The sequence below is a fragment of the Octopus sinensis genome, linkage group LG18, assembly GCF_006345805.1.
Source record: "Octopus sinensis linkage group LG18, ASM634580v1, whole genome shotgun sequence".
NCBI classification, from domain to species: domain Eukaryota; kingdom Metazoa; phylum Mollusca; class Cephalopoda; order Octopoda; family Octopodidae; genus Octopus; species Octopus sinensis.
Genome location: NC_043014.1, coordinates 54,900,022 through 54,916,299, shown reverse-complemented (window position 1 = coordinate 54,916,299; position 16,278 = coordinate 54,900,022). Strand labels below are relative to the sequence as shown.

General features: G+C 40.5%; 2 non-coding genes across 2 annotated transcripts; both read left to right on the top strand.

Moving 5' to 3' along the window:
* Positions 1 to 1,225: 1,225 nt before the first annotated feature.
* On the top strand, positions 1,226 to 1,297 carry Trnaa-cgc. Its single transcript has one exon. It is a non-coding gene; the product is annotated as a tRNA-Ala (tRNA).
* Positions 1,298 to 3,387: 2,090 nt separating this feature from the next.
* Positions 3,388 to 3,459, top strand: Trnaa-ugc. The gene has a single exon. It is a non-coding gene; the product is annotated as a tRNA-Ala (tRNA).
* The last annotated feature ends 12,819 nt before the right edge of the window (positions 3,460 to 16,278 follow it).

Here is a 16,278-nt window from a genome sequence, read left to right as displayed (position 1 = left end):
AAAAAAAGTGAAAGTAAATTGTCCTTAAAAATGAAAGTAGATTACGACAGGAACCGGAAGTGACGACAGTGACATCCCTTAATACGATACAAACAATACGTAACGTAACCAATGTAAAAATGTAGAATGTAGAAATATAAAAACCGTCAATATATCTAATATATATAAGAGTTTATGTGTGTGTGCACGCGCGCACGCATGTTCCTTATGCATTCGAAATCTAAGATGGCGAATTCGAGGTATTAGGTATCAAAAGATTCAGTAATGTTTCGGCTACCAAATAAACTTTATTTTCATTTACATATTTTCTACATTCTCTTAACAACCAGAATTATTTGAAAAATACTACTCTACAATCGGAATTAGTCACATCTGTACCATGATAAAGAAAGTTGCTTATAATCTATCTATCTATCTACCTGTATATATATATATATATATATATGATTGATGATTGATTCCAGTTTCAGCTCATGAGCTGTGGCCATGCTGGGGCAATATATATATATATATAATATATATATATATATATATATATATATATATACATATTATATATATATATATATATATATATATATATATATATATATACATATATATATATATGTATGTCTCTCTCTCTCTCTCTCTTTTACTTGTTTCAGTCATTTGACTGCGGCCATGCTGGAGCACCGCCTTTAATCGAGCAACTCGACCCCGGGACTTATTCTTTTGTAAGCCGGTTTCTTTGCCGAACCGCTAGGTAACGGGGACATAAACACACCAGCATCAGTTGTCAAGCAATGCTAGGGGGCAAACACAGACACACAAACACACACACGCATATATATATATGATGGGTTTCTTTCAGTTTCCGACTACCAAATCCACTCACAAGGCTTTGATCGGCCCAAGGCTATAGTAGAAGAATTGCCCAAGGTGCCACGCAGTGAACCATGTGGTTGGTAAGCAAGCTACTTCTGCGCCTATGTATATATATATATATATATATATATATATATATATATATTTATTGCGCCCCTTCGTCCTGTCAACTAAAATCTTGAAAACACTACATATGACAGTAACAAATGACATTGACAAAAGGAAAGAGTTTTCAATGAGATGTTAACAGTGCGAAAAATCAATGAAATCTATGAATGAACAACTTTTAAAAACTAAAGTCGATAGAGACCTAGAAATTCACAGATGTCTATTCTAAATAAAACATCTGGGACGTGAAGGGGATGTAGCTCAGTGGTAGAGCGTTCGCTTCGCAAGTGAAAGGCCCCGGGTTCGATCCCCGGCATCTCCATTGAAAATAATTTTTGCTTTGGCTTGTTCTAAAAGTTTGTATTGTGTATGCATAAGACGTCGCGTTTTTTGCATGTTATGTGAAAGGTCCCGGCCTCTCCATGCGGAGTATTTTTATTTTGTATATGTACAATGAATTCACTAATGTCGTGTATTTTTTTTGTGACCCCCTTCGGTCAGACACTGACCATGGGTTTGCACCTAGAGAGTTACCCTCTGAGGCACAGGTCTGGGCAAGGTTGTTTTATGGAAGACCAGCAGTCGCCCATGCATACCAGCCTCCCCTCTCCATGTCACCGATGTCATCCAAGGGAAAGGCAAAGGGGCCGATACAGCTTGGCACCTGTGACGTCGCAATTCATTTCTACAGCTGAGTGAAGTGGAGCAACGTGAAATAAAGTGTCTTGCTCAAAAACACAACAAGCAGCCCGGTCCGGGATTCGAGCTCACAACCTCACGATTGTAAGCTCGACGCTCTAACCACTGAGCCACGCGCCCACGCGCCAGTGAAGGCGCGTGGCTCAGTGTCGTGTATATCATTAAATTAATTGACTATAACATATCGCCAGAAGTTAACCTCTCCACCTTCATCATCATGTTCTAAATTCGGATACGACTGAGGGTGGACTTGAGGCCGGCAATATATCGACTGATGACACACATGGCTGCTGTTGTCATGGGGTTTACGACCGTGTAGGAACTGCTATTCTGTTTTAAGTATTACTTCAAAATAAACACACTTTTAGCTATTTCTATGCCTTATTAATATTTATTTTTGAGCGTGGATTCTTAGTTTTAAGAAGAAATAATGACGGGGGTCTCTGATTAAGTACCCACATCTTCAGGGAGAAAGGAAAGAATAATGTTTGTCTTCGATTTTTGGCATTCCTACGATTAACGCAATGGAAATTATGATTCTGAAAGAATTTTTCGTTTTTAAATTTTTAATTGTTAAGAAAAATTTACTTGATGTCAATTAGACTGGTGAACCTTTTATGAATTAGGTCTAACGATCAGTGCAATATCTTGGAGGACAGACAGGTAGATAAAAGGTGGAAGTTAGACAAGTCAAATAGCCAGCTTTAATGAGGAGAAATTCCACAAGTAGCAATATAAAAAAAAAAGAATGAAGCGACAGCATGTATATAGGTGAGCAATTCCAAGCCAGTTAATTGGGTGGCCATTTCTTTTTCCTTTTCTAGATGCAATCTCATGTGTCTGTATGTATGCAGTAGCAACTCCCGTCCCAGATATGGTAATTGTACTTAGGACTTGAATAGATTTCGGAATTGTCGAAAGCAGAAGCATTAGGTGGCTTCAAAAGAAATGATCAGTGTTTGGGATACAGTTTTTTATCGTTTTTTTTTTGTCTATGATATGGATACAAGTTAATTAATGTTTGTCTGACGTAACTTGTGATTTTCATACATTATCGTTGCCCATGATTTAGGGTGGTGAGGTGCACGATGGCTTCCTTGATATGTGTAGTGGTCGTAGAAGGCGATAAGATTGGAGATTTTTTTTTCTTTTGTGGTGTCTGTTCAATGAAGCAATGTAGATTTAGTGTGAAGTGTATCGGTGGCATGTGGACAGTGCATATATGCCGAAGGCTAGGAAGGAATGAACAGTTATATATGTATCATTTAAGGTGACAGCAAGGAGGAATCGTATGGGTGACATAGATGAATCTTGGGGTACGCTAGAGTTAATGGACTGTGATTTGGTGGTGTCGGCTAATTCAAAAACTAAAAAGAAGGATAGAACCCATATTGAGGTAGTTCAGCTTGAAAATTGCCATGACAGATAAAGTGAACTCGGGGTTGAATAACGAAAGGATCACAGTTTGCCCACGTCTCACTTTATCTCTGTCTTTTCCTCTCAAAAATTGAGCCCCTTCGCCTTGTCTACTAAAACTAAGTACTACACATGAGAGAAACAAACGACATTGACAAAATGAAAGAGTTTTTAATGAGCTGTAAAACAACGTGATAAATCAATGTTATCAGTAAATGAAACACGTCAAAAGCTAAATTCAATGGAGTCCTAAAAATTCGCAGATGTTAATTTTAAATACAGCACGTTTGACGTGACGGGGATGTAGCTCAGTGGTAGAGCGTTCGCTTTGCATGTGAAAGGCCCCGGGTTCAATCCCCGGCATCTCCAGATCAGTTTTTTTCTTTCCCCAACCATAAATTTTTGTATTAATATATAATAAATACGCTACACACAACACCAGTAAATACACAGAATATCGTTTTTACAACTAAGCTGCCATTGTTTATAAGAAACGTCTCGAGGTAGTATCCTGACCCCGGCTCTTTTCAAATGGTGTACCTTATTCCACTGGACTCTGCACGACTTGTTGAACCGCAAAGCTGTGGGACAGTTACTTTTTTTTTACTTGTTTCACTCATTTGACTGTGGCCATGCTGGAGCATCACCCTTAGTCGAGCAAATCGACCCCAGGGCTTATTCTTTGTAAGCCTTGTACTTATTCTATCGGACAATTTTGCCGAACCGCTACGTTACAGGGACGTAAACAAACCAGCATCAGTTGTCAAGCGATGTTGGAGAGACAAACACAGACACACAAACATATACACATACATATATACGACGGGCTTCTTTCAGTTTCCGCCTACCAAATCCACTCACAAGGCTTTGATCGGCCCGAGGCTATAGTAGAAGGCACTTGCCCAAGGTGCCATGCAGTGGGACTGAACCCAGAACCATGTGGTTCGTAAGCAAGCTACTTACCACACAGCTACTCCTACGGGTGGATTATAAAGGCGGCACCTCTGCCCAGGCAGTGACAATGTATAAAGACAGGCAAACCAACGAATGATTGCCAATAAACACACGTGGCACCTACACACACTTCCGCTGTTCGACCAACTGAATGACCTTTCTAGTGGAACAGCATCAAAGCAATGTTTTTTTTGTTTTTGCTGCAGCTCAGGCGTATCTATGTGGGTAAGAAGCTTGCTTTATAACCATTTGGATTTGGGTTCAGTCCCACTGCACAGCATTTAAGGCAAATGTCTTCTACTATAGCACCATGCTAGCTGATTTGAGATGGAAACTGAAAGAAGCCTGTTGTATATATATAAGACCGTTTTAGTTCTTTTAGTCAATGGACATGCTGTGGCACCACCTTGAAGTCAAACAAATCAGCCTCACCTCTTATTTTTAAAGCCTGCTACATATTCTCTCGGTCACTTTTCATGAACCCCTAAGTTATGGGAACATAAACAAACCAATACATATTATCAAGCAGTAGGTGAGCTACAAGCACAACACACATCCAGGCTTCTTTCAGTTTCTGTCTGCCAAATCTACTCACAATGCTTTGGCCGGCCTAAGGCCACTAGCATAGCTAGGGGGTAGGGCAGTCTGTCCTGGGCAGCACTTTTGGGTCTGCTGTAGGCAATATATGTCTTTTGTGGGGTCTGGGGGCAACAAACAAAATTCCCCTCCTGGATGGCACACACTCTAGCTATGCTAATGCCCAAGGCTATAGTGAAAGACACTTTATCAAGGTACTTCATAGCGAGACTGAACAGAAAAACCCCATGGCTGGGAAGGAAACCATGTCAAGTCAGACTGGAGCCTGGTGCAGCTCCCCCAGTTCTCCAGTTTCCAGTCCAACCCATGCCAGCATGGGAAACAAACATTAAGTGATGATGGTCATGATGTTGATATACACATATTTTTTTTTTTTGAAGCAGTCCGTCGGTTCCGACGACAAGGGTTCCGGTTGATCCGATGAACGGAACAGCCTGCTCGTGAAATTAACGTGTAAGTGGCTGAGCACTCCACAGACACGTGCACCGTTAACGTAGTTCTCAGGGATATTCAGCGTGACACAGAGAGTGACAAGGCCGGCCCTTTGTAATACAGGTACAACAGAAGCAGGAAGTAAGAGTGAGAGAAAGTTGTGGTGAAAGAGTACAGCAGGGATCACCACCATCCCCTGCCGGAGCCTCGTGGAGCTTTAGGTGTTTTCGCTCAATACGACCGCGAGTCCGCTGCCCTAACCACTGGGCCATTGCGCCTCCACATATACACATATAATCTATACATGGCTGTGCAGTTAGGATATATCATCATCATCATCTAACGTCCGCTTTCCATGCTGGCATGGGTTGGACGATATATATCATTTAACATACACAGTATTTGTATATGAGCTACTTAAAGTTTCATGCTGTGGAAACACAACTTGGCATGCATTAGCCTGAAGGATTGCTTCATGACACAATATATAAATCTGCCAAGTTATTGAGTTTCCACCACATTAGTAGCTCGTGATACCTGTACGTAAAAAGCACCATCCGAACGTGGCCAATGCCAGCGCCGCCTTGACTGGCTTCTGTGCTGGTGGCACATAAAAAGCACCAACCGATCGTGGCCGTTGCCAGCCTCGCCCAGCCCCTGTGCCGGTGGCATGTAAAAAGCACCCACTACACTCACGGAGTGGTTGGCGTTAGGAAAGCATCCAGCTGTAGAAACACTACCAGATAAGACTGGAGCCTGGTGCAGCCATCTGGCTTCCTAGACCTCGGTTGAACCATCCAACCCATGCTAGCATGGAAAATGGACGTTACAAGATGATGATGATATTTATTTACATTATTTACATTTGATGGATATTTGCCCTCATCTTGTTTGTTGTTAACACGTTTCGACTGATCTACACTCCAAGGTATTTTTTTGCTGTGGTTGTTGTCATTATTATTTCCCATATGCTTACAGCTGTTTCATAACCTTCAAAATTATGTGTGCATCAGTATGTATACTCAGCGTTATACAATACAATGTTATATTTGTAAATGAATGCAAGTAAAGTTAATTCATCAGATGAGTGGAACTTTATGGTCCCATCTACAATTGAAGTCTCAGAGTATCTCTCACTTCCTGGACAATCAGAACACCTGTTACACCACAGAGCATCTGTCACTTCAGTTCCTCAAATTAGGTCCTAAAAATGCGTTTATTCTATTTCAAATGTTCTGCGCTCTCCATCACCATTATAATTCATCAGTGACTTAGCAACAGCAGAATAGGTTATTCTGCCATTACGTTCTGAGTTGAAATTCTGCCAAGGTCGACTTTGCCTTTCATCCTTTCGGGGTCGATAAATTAAGTACCAGTTACGCACTGGGGTCGATATAATAGACTCAATCCGTTTGTCTGACCTTGTTTGTCCCCTGTGTTTAGCCCTTTGTGGGCAGTAAAGAAATAGAATAGGTTATTGTGCTACGGTCAACTTTGCCTTTCATTCTTTCGGGGTTGATAAATTAAGTACCAGTTACGCACTGGAGTCGATTTAATCGACTCAATCCGTTTGTCTGTCCTTGATTGTCCCCTCTATGTTTAGCCCCTTGTGGGCAGTAAAGAAATAGAATAAGTTATTCTGTTAATGCACAGCAGAGTGGAGTATCTTGTTTCAGTTCAAATATTTGAGATAAGAAACAACTCAATGAATCTAATTATGGATTAATTACTGAAACTTTTGGAGGTTATCATTAACAAGACTGAGAAGATCAACAAGTTAATCTCTTGACCAACGGGGGGGGGGGATAAAACATTTCTTTATCACTATCCGTTGGTTTCCATTTTCTGCTGTAAAATTGGTGTCTGATGTCACCTCTAAGTTACTTTTATTCCATGTCTTTAGATCTTCTTGCTTACATCACACAACTATAGTTAAATACGGTGAACCAACAAGGAGACCTCTCAGTGTGGTTGCTTGACCTGCTACAAATAACAGCGAGATCTCACTCAAATCATACCATGTTAAAAAGAATGGAAGGATACCTTAATGTTATCAGACACACCCTGAAAAAAAAACATAAGAAATTGGGGTAGTCAAACCTGGAAAGTCTTTTGCTTTTTAGTAGATGAGTCAGTAGGGAGTTGGATGCAGTGCTTGGGACCATTTCCAGGGCTTTTGAAACTGGCGAGAGGAAAGGAGTAAGTTATACTCAAACTGAAAACCTGGCTTCAGTTCTTTTGACGGAATGAACCTCACTAGAGAACCACAAAGAAGTGATAAGCTGGGTAACATTAAACTATCACCTCTCAGTCTATTTGATCAGGGTTGGCCGTGGATGGAACAACAGGAACAAATGAAAATACCAAACACTTACTTTATCATAATTATCATCATTTTAATGTTCCTTTTTACATGGCTAAGGATGAAGCAAATTTCCTACAGCCAGATGCCCTGCACCTTGCAAACCCTGATCTGTTTCCAAGCAAAATAATATTTCTCCAGGCATGTCTCCATAAAAGACAGGAACTGAAGAACACCGCCAATGTGACAATGGTATTTGTTTATGACTATTGGTAGATCTCAAGACATAAAGTGGTTGGCATGTTCTTGAGCAAAACACTTCATCTTTTTCACACCTGACACGTGGTACACTGTGCTAATGGACATCTGATCACTATATTAAAAAAAAATCATTTGTGCAGGTTGATTGGCTAAATAAAGCTGAATGCTCATACATTGTCTTTGATGGTCCTCCTCATCATCTCTGACTCTTTTTCAGGGCAGGCCATACAACTGAGAGAATAATGAACATGAGTTGCATAACCATTTTGTTCAATACAATATGTAGGAAAGGAAATGGGAAAAATTTTTTCCATCTCTTTTCCTACATATTGAGAAGGGGCCATTTACCTGATGGAAAGAGAGTTTCATCTTCTTTCATATCATCTCTCTCTCTCTCTCTCTCTCTATATATATATATATATATATATATATATATAAATATATAAGTACTTATGTATGTATATTTGTACACGTGTGTGTGTGTAGTTTGCATACGAATACATACACACACACACACACACATATATATATATGCATGTACATACACACACTTTTATCTGTTTAATGTCTAAAACAATAAACACAGCTGAGAACAATACAAATTTCACCCCCTTGTTTCCAATTCTCTGACTGAGTTTCCTCCCTCTAGCCACCAACTCCTAACAGGACTTGCTTCATATTTTATCTTCTCAGCAAATTCCTTCCCAGCAGCAATCATCAGCTTCCCCTTTTTTTTTTATCTTCCTCTCTTACCACCCCCACCCCTCACATCCCTTGTAGTCTTTCTACTTTCATTAAACCTTTCGATGGTCAATTTTTAATGATTCCTGCCAACACATCTTTGCAAAGTCCTCTAAAAACATACATCAGTTTACTGGAGAAAAAAAAAACTAATAATAATAATTTAGTAATCAGGAGAGGATTTGAAAAGAAATCAAATCATCATCATTATCGTTTAACATTCGTTAAATTCCACACAACCCAAAGTCGTTGATTTCATCTTTTCTTTTATGTCTTTTACTTTCCTAAGTCATTAGAATGTAGCCATGCTGGAGCACTGCCTCGAAGAATTTTAGTCAAATTGACCCCAATACTTATTTGTTTTAAAGCCTGGTACTTATTCTGTCAGTCTCTTTTGCTGAACTGCAAAGTTACAGGGACGTAAACACACCAACATTGATTAAGTGGTGGTGGTGGGAGACAGACGCAGATACAAACTTATATGTATATATTTGTGTGTGTGTGTGTATATATATATATGTATACACACACACACATATACTTTTATATGTTTCAGTCATTTGACTGCAGCCATGCTGGAGCACTGCCTTTAGTCGAATAAATCGCCCCCCAGGGCTTATTTTTGTAAGCCTAGTACTTATTCTATCAGTCATTTTGCTGAACTGCTAAGTTATGGGGATGTAAACCCACCAACATCCATTGTCAAGCAATGGCAGGGAAAGGGGGACAAACAGATACACAAACATATACATATATATGATGGGCTTCTTTCAGTTTCCCCTCTACAAAATCCACTTACAAGGCTTTAGTCGACCCGAGATTTTTAAATTGTTTACAGGAGACGTTTTGAATATTCAAATAAATCTCCAATTATGCTGGCCACAGTGTAATGATGCTGACAGGTGAACCAGTGTTTTGGTGTTGCATCAAGCCTTACCGATAGAATGTAGGGTAAATACGGTAATAATAATAACAATAATCTTTGGATGGAATCTATGAACATTGAAGGCATTGCTACATGCATTGCCACAAGTCACATTTCTCTCAAAATCATGGAAACATGATTTGTGGATAAGCACCAAGTAATGCAATTAAATGTTTATAAATTCCACCCAAGGATTATTGTGATTATTATTATTATTAGGAGTGGCTGTGTGGTAAGTAGCTTGCCTACCAACCACATGGTTCCGGGTTCAGTCCCACTGCGTGGCATCTTGGGCAAGTGTCTTCTGCTATAGCCCCGGGCCGACCAATGCCTTGTGAGTGGATTTGGTAGACAGAAACTGAAAGAAGCCTGTCGTATATATGTATATATATATATGCATGTGTGTGTCTGTGTTTGTCCCCCTAGCATTGCTTGACAACCAATGCTGGTGTGTTTACGTCCCCGTCACTTAGCGGTTCGGCAAAAGAGACCAATAGAATAAGTACTGGGCTTACAAAGTTGATTTGCTCGACTAAAGGCGGTGCTCCAGCATGGCCGCAGTCAAATGACTGAAACAAGTAAAAGAGAGTAAAAGAGTAAAGAGTATAGGGGTCACATTCTGAGCCTGTGATGTTGTCTCACATATCAAATGTCTATTCAAGCTTAGATGACAGATGGTTATGTCCGGAATTTATGAAAACAGAAACGTGCACAGGGGGCAAGTTCAAACAGGTTTCTTACAGCAACTGTTCACACCAACAGGTTCTTTGTTTGGGAATTTGTCAGGCACAGAACTATGAATGAATATATATTCTTTTACTGGTTTCAGTCATTTGATTGTGGCCATGCTGGGGCTCTGCCTTTAGCTGAGCAAATCAACTCCAGGACTTATGACATAAGCACACTAGCATCGGTTGTCAAGCAATGTGGTGGGGACAAACACACGTGTGTGTAAATATATATATAGATAGATATATATATATATATATGTATATGAGGGGCTTCTTTCAGTTTCCATTTACCAAATCCACTCACAAGGCTTTGGTCGGCCCGAGGCTATAGTAGAAGACACTTGCCCAAGGTATCACACCGTAGGACTGAACCTGGAACCATGTGCTTGGCAAGCAAGCTACTTACCACACAGCCACTACTGCACCCATATATATAAGGCTTGCCAAGGTGTATAAAAGAAACAGAAGTCATATACCCAACCCTTGACTTTTAAAGGAAGAACATTCATATTGTTATAGATACACTAAAGCTTGAATGTCTGCTTGGTTGAATTCAAAATGTTAATTTTTACTCTGGGTTACCCCAAACACTGATGTTTAACCATTAACTTTTGTCAAGCACAGGTCTTTCAGCATATTTTTTTTCTTCATTCTCTACTTCTTTGTGCTTAAATGTTACAATTTAGAATGCAATCAGTCATCATCATCATTTAATGTCTGCTTTCCATGCTAGCATGGGTTGGATGGTTTGACTGAGGACTGGCGAACCAGACTCCAATCTGATCTGGCAGAGTTTCTACAGCTGGATGCCCTTCCTAATGCCAAACCACTCCGGGAGTGTAGTGGGTGCTCTTATGTGCCACCAGCACGTGGGCCAGTTTGGTGGTACTGGCAACAGCCACACCCAAATGGTGCTTTTTATGTGCCACCTGCACTGGAAACCACCTCGCTCGAATGTTTCACGTGCTTAAAATAAAAAAATATTCATAATTCTTCAAAGAATTGCTTATAATTATCCACCCTTTAGCATTCAGATTACTCTTGAATTTATTGTTTTGAATTAACCATGCATCACCCCAGAGGTTCTCAAACGTTTTGGGCCACTGTCCCCACCTCATGGCCACATAATACACTCAGTACCTCCAACCCTATTTTTATGTGTAAATATTTTACCAATCTATATATATTATAAATCCTTTGATATTTAATATATAATTTGTATAAAACACTATAACTACATAATAAATTCATAGCGGCCCCAATTCATTGTCTTCCTCTCAACCCCTCCTTTTTTCTCTACGCTCCCTGAGGCACCAGTGCCCACCTGGACCGTCTCAATACCCACTGGGGGGGGATAGCACCCACTTTGAGAACCTATGCATTATCCCCTAGCTTTGAAATTTAAATGATGTAATTGTTTATCTTTAGAATGGCATCTCAAGGCCAGGTGCAAGAGGTTGGATGTGGTTGCCTTGTACATAAAACAGTTCAATTACTGAATTAAATTAGGACATTGGGGAACCCAGGGATGAAAATACAACCCAAAGGGGTGGAATGCCCATCCGTGGCAGGGCTGATTAGAAGCATGTTTATTCGGACTAACTTAGGGTAAAATGTGAATAGACTCACCTGCAGAGAATCAAGCTGTATAAGCAGCAAACTTTACAACTGGACAGGATACCCTTTACTTGCCACAAGTCTACCTTACAGCAAGTTCCTACCAACAGCAGACCAGGACAGTCCTGGGCCACACTGAATTTTACTTAACAATTTGATGATAGACTTTTATTTAATAATGATATTCATCATCTTTTAACGTCCATTTTCCATGTTGGCATGGGTTAGATGGCTTGACTGGGGTCTGGGAAGCCAGGAGGCTGCACCAGGCTCCAGTCTGATCTGGCAGTGTTTCTACAGCTGGATGCCCTTCCCAATGACAACCACTCCGAGAGTGTAGTGGGTGCTTTTTACATGCTACTGGCACAGGGGCCGGCAATGACCACGATTGGTTGGTGCTTTTTACGTGCCACTGGCACGGAAGCCAGTCAAGGCAGCGCTGGCATTGGCCATGTTCAGATGTTCTCACTAAGCATCAAAAGAGAACTTTTACCTGTCCAGAATAAAAGAGAAATCAGATCATCAGTTGCCAGAATATTGGAAGTGTTATGTGCAGTAGCGAAATACTGGTGCCACTTAGAAAGTTCCTGGTGGTGCTTCCACTAAAAATCTGTTGTTGAAAAGTACCCAGCAGATACTTTGTAAAGTGGTTGGCATCAGGAAGGGCATCCAGCTGAAGAAACTCTGCCAAAAGAGAGAACCAGAACCAGGTGCATCCCTGCAGCTTGCCAGTTCCAACCCATGCCAGCATGGAAAACGTATATTAAATGGTGATGAGTATACATATAAACGATGGGCTTCTTTCAGTTTCTGCCTAACAAATCCACTCACAAGGCTTTAGTAGAAGACACTTGTCCAAGGTGCCATGCAGTGGGACTGAACCCGGAACCATGTGGATGGGAAGCAAGCTACTTACCACACAGCCATCCTACACCTTAATGAAATGCAAAAAACCAATCACTCAGTTGAAAGATTCTTCTGAGAGGAGGAAGAAAAAACCCAAACTGTGTCACAAGTTCAACATCGTTAGTCCTAAATTATAATTACCATTTCTTAATTAGCTGCAAATATCTTGACTAATATAGAGGTTATGTTCTTATTCAGTAAAATTTGTATGGCATGGAAATCCTAAAAACCACTAAAACATTTTTTTTTACAGTTGGTGTGGCCGTGTGGTAAGTAGCTTGCTTACCAAGCACATGGTTCAGGGTTCAGTCTCACTACGCGTCACCTTGGGCAAGTGTCTCCTGCTATAGCCCTAGGCTGGCCAAAGCCTTGTGAGTAGATTTGGTAGACAGAAACTGAAAGAAGCCCGTTGTGTATATATATATGCATATGATTGTGTGTCTGTCCACCCGCCATTGCTGGTGTGTTCATGTCCCTGTAACTTAGCAGTCTGGCAAGAGAGACCGACAGAATAAGTACTAGACTTACAAAGAATAAGTCCTGGGGTCGATTTGTCCGACTAAAAGGTGGTGCTCCAGCATGGCTGCAGTCAAATGACTGAGACAGACAAAAGGATAAACCCTTTTTGTGCCCTTCTGAAGAACCAGGCAGAGAACACCTGCATTTTCGTCTCCCATCAATACACAAGACTTACCAAATATCCATTCTTTGCTGATGCAGACCACCATTAGTCTGTGTGGTCTTAAATATGTCAGCAATCTCGTGAATTTAAATCATGCTTAGAAATCTCAACTTACCCTTGTGAAGAAGCTATTTCAGAGACAATCCGTCCATTGTTAGCCAGGTCATTAGATCTAATAGCAGCTCATCATCTTTAATTACATCTAAACACTGACAAAACCTCTCCAGCACAAATAGTTATTTGTAAAACAATCACGAAGCAGAGAGGACTGAATGGTCAAAGGCAACTGGCCAAAGGTTCATGTGCTATTGTATTGTGTCCAAGAAATCCAATGCTTAAAAAGCTACAATGGATGGAATTAATCTGTTTAACCCTTCAGGTACCCACCGACCTGAAGCTTGCCCCCAATTCTACGACAAAAACTCTCCGTTTTATTGTGATCTAAATTGAAATTTTGGATCAAAATTGTAGGTTAATTTATGCTCTTAAACACTACCTTAACGAGTTGTTTTACTAAATTCATCATCATCATCGTTTAACGTCCGTTTTCCGCGCTAGCATGGGTTGGATGGTTCGACTGGGGTCTGCGAAGCCAGAAGGCTGCACCAGGCTCCAGTCTGATCTGGCAGTGTTTCTACAGCTGGATGCCCTTCCTAACACCAACCACTCTACGAGTGTAGTGGGTGCCTTTTACACGCCAGGGGAGTTTGGCATCGGCTGGTGCTTTTAACGTTCCACCGGCATGGAAAATAAATTGAACCAAAGGCAGTGTTTTACAACAGAAATATAATAACAAAAGGATTAAAAGAGAGAAGGAAAGACCCCAAAAAGCAATCTTTTTTTATTGCAATATTATCAGTAAATATAAGGTATCCTAACAAACATTTGAATCCCCTAATTTAAAACAGAAAAGTGCAACAGACTCAATGAGAATTGAGCTGTACATCCATTCTGTGTTGTTGATTATACATAACATCACTCCATCCTAAATTAGGTACAATAAAATTACTGTAATTACGTTAATGAAGGTGCATGGCTTAGTGGTTAGAGCATCGAGCTTACGATCGTGAGGTTGTGAGCTCGAATCCTGGACTGGGCTGCGTGTTGAGTTCTTGAGCAAGACACTTTATTTCACATTGCTCCAGTTCACTCAGCTGTAGAAACGAGTTGCGACATCACAGGTGTCAAGCTGTATCGGCCCCTTTGCCTTTCCCTTGGATAACATTGGTGGCGTGGAGAGAGGAGACCAGTATGCATGGGCGACTGCTGGTCTTCCATAAACAACCTTGCCCAGACTTGTGCCTGGGAGGGTAACTTTCTAGGTGCAATCCCAGGGTCAGTGTTGTGACCGAAGGGGGTCCCAACCAATTATGTTAGGATTTGATAAAATCTCTAATTGAAGCCATGAGGCTACTTTGACCCAAAGTCAAAGAAATCTCATCAATTAGAGAGAGTTCCAAAACCACAAAAACATTTAGTTAAAAGCTTTTGATCTCAAGGTGGACGGATACCAACCTCCTTTCAATTGCATTAAGTCACCATTCTTTTCTGAGTTCAAACCAGAGAAAGATGTTCAATATTGGTTTTATAGGTCTGCCAGGGACCAGTGCTGTTAGTGATCCTTGTGTAATGGTTGTAAGTTGAGAGCAGCTGGGAAATATGTTAGGATGGAATTCCACAAAGCTGCCCTTCAGAGAAAGAACTGGATATGGGGTCTCAATATGGATGATGATGATAAATGAATGAGGAGTGTCCAAGATTAGTAAATTGTGAAGAGGGACCACCACCACAGAAAAGAAAAAAACAGAGGGGACAGAGAAACATTTGGGAATCAGAGGGTGGAGTGTGTTGGTAAAGGACATCAATATTTTGGGGACGAGGTCCAAGATGCTGGGATACATTTCTTCCAGTTTTTCATTCTGCCAAAATCGATTCTGTCTTTAGTTCTTCTGGGGTCAGTGAAAGAACTGGTTGAGCAATGGAGTCAATGTAATCCACTTGCCCCCTTGTTCAAACTTCCGACACATTGTGCTCACAGCAGGAAGAATTATTTTGAGGATGTGGATCTGGAACGTTGATGTAGGTAAATAATACCACTGTCCAAAGATGGTAATTGTTAACAGGAAGGTATTTTCTGGCTGTGAATAGGAAGGAGACCAGTCGTTGCTTATTGATGTTGTTGTCTTGGAAACAGGTGGAAAACTGTAGCAGGAATACTAGGTGCACGCAGCCTTTAAGCAAAAGCTGTATATTTACTTACCAAACAACAGAGAATAAATATATTCTGCTCAGTAACTTGGTGATTTTAAGGTAAAAAAAGAAGAGCAGAAATGTGTCACACGGCTTCCATTCTTTTCCAGTTGATAACTGTTAAGGAATAAAAATCAAAGAACTTACCATATTTGTGTTTATAATACACATACTTCCAGCAGAAGGGTGAACATTGCACAAAGGGTCAATGTTTTTTTTATCCATGGCCAAAAGTCATCAAGTATAAAAAACAAAGCAGACAACACAAAGTGACCAGACCACAGAATGCTGTCAGGCTTTCTGACCGTTGGCCAACACTGTACTTATATTTATTTAACTAAAGCAAACCCATGATTGTCCAAATTCCATCTGAAGGATACAAAAAGCAAACATTGAAATGCTGTTCTTCATTCTTTATTTGTAAGTGTTCCCCCCAGAGTGCAATTGGTCAAGGTTGTTTAGTATCTTACTAGCATATGGAAAGGGTTCAGAAATCTATTGGGAGACTGCAGCAGACCCTACAAAACGGTGAAGTGTACTTTCTGTTTATAAGTCTCAGTATGGTGGGTCTCTACTGTTCCGTTGTCAGTGGGACCAACAGAAAAGGTACACCTCAGCATCAGAGGTATTGTTTCATAAAGACAGCATTGAAGTGTGAGCTACCGGAAGTTTCATGCCTCTGATAAATACAAAGATTGGACAGGCTTGCATAGCATGCCATGTATTTTCAAGAAATCCTTAAGAATCTCAAGTGTTTATAAAGGCGTTTCTGACCAATGAATTTTCAGAA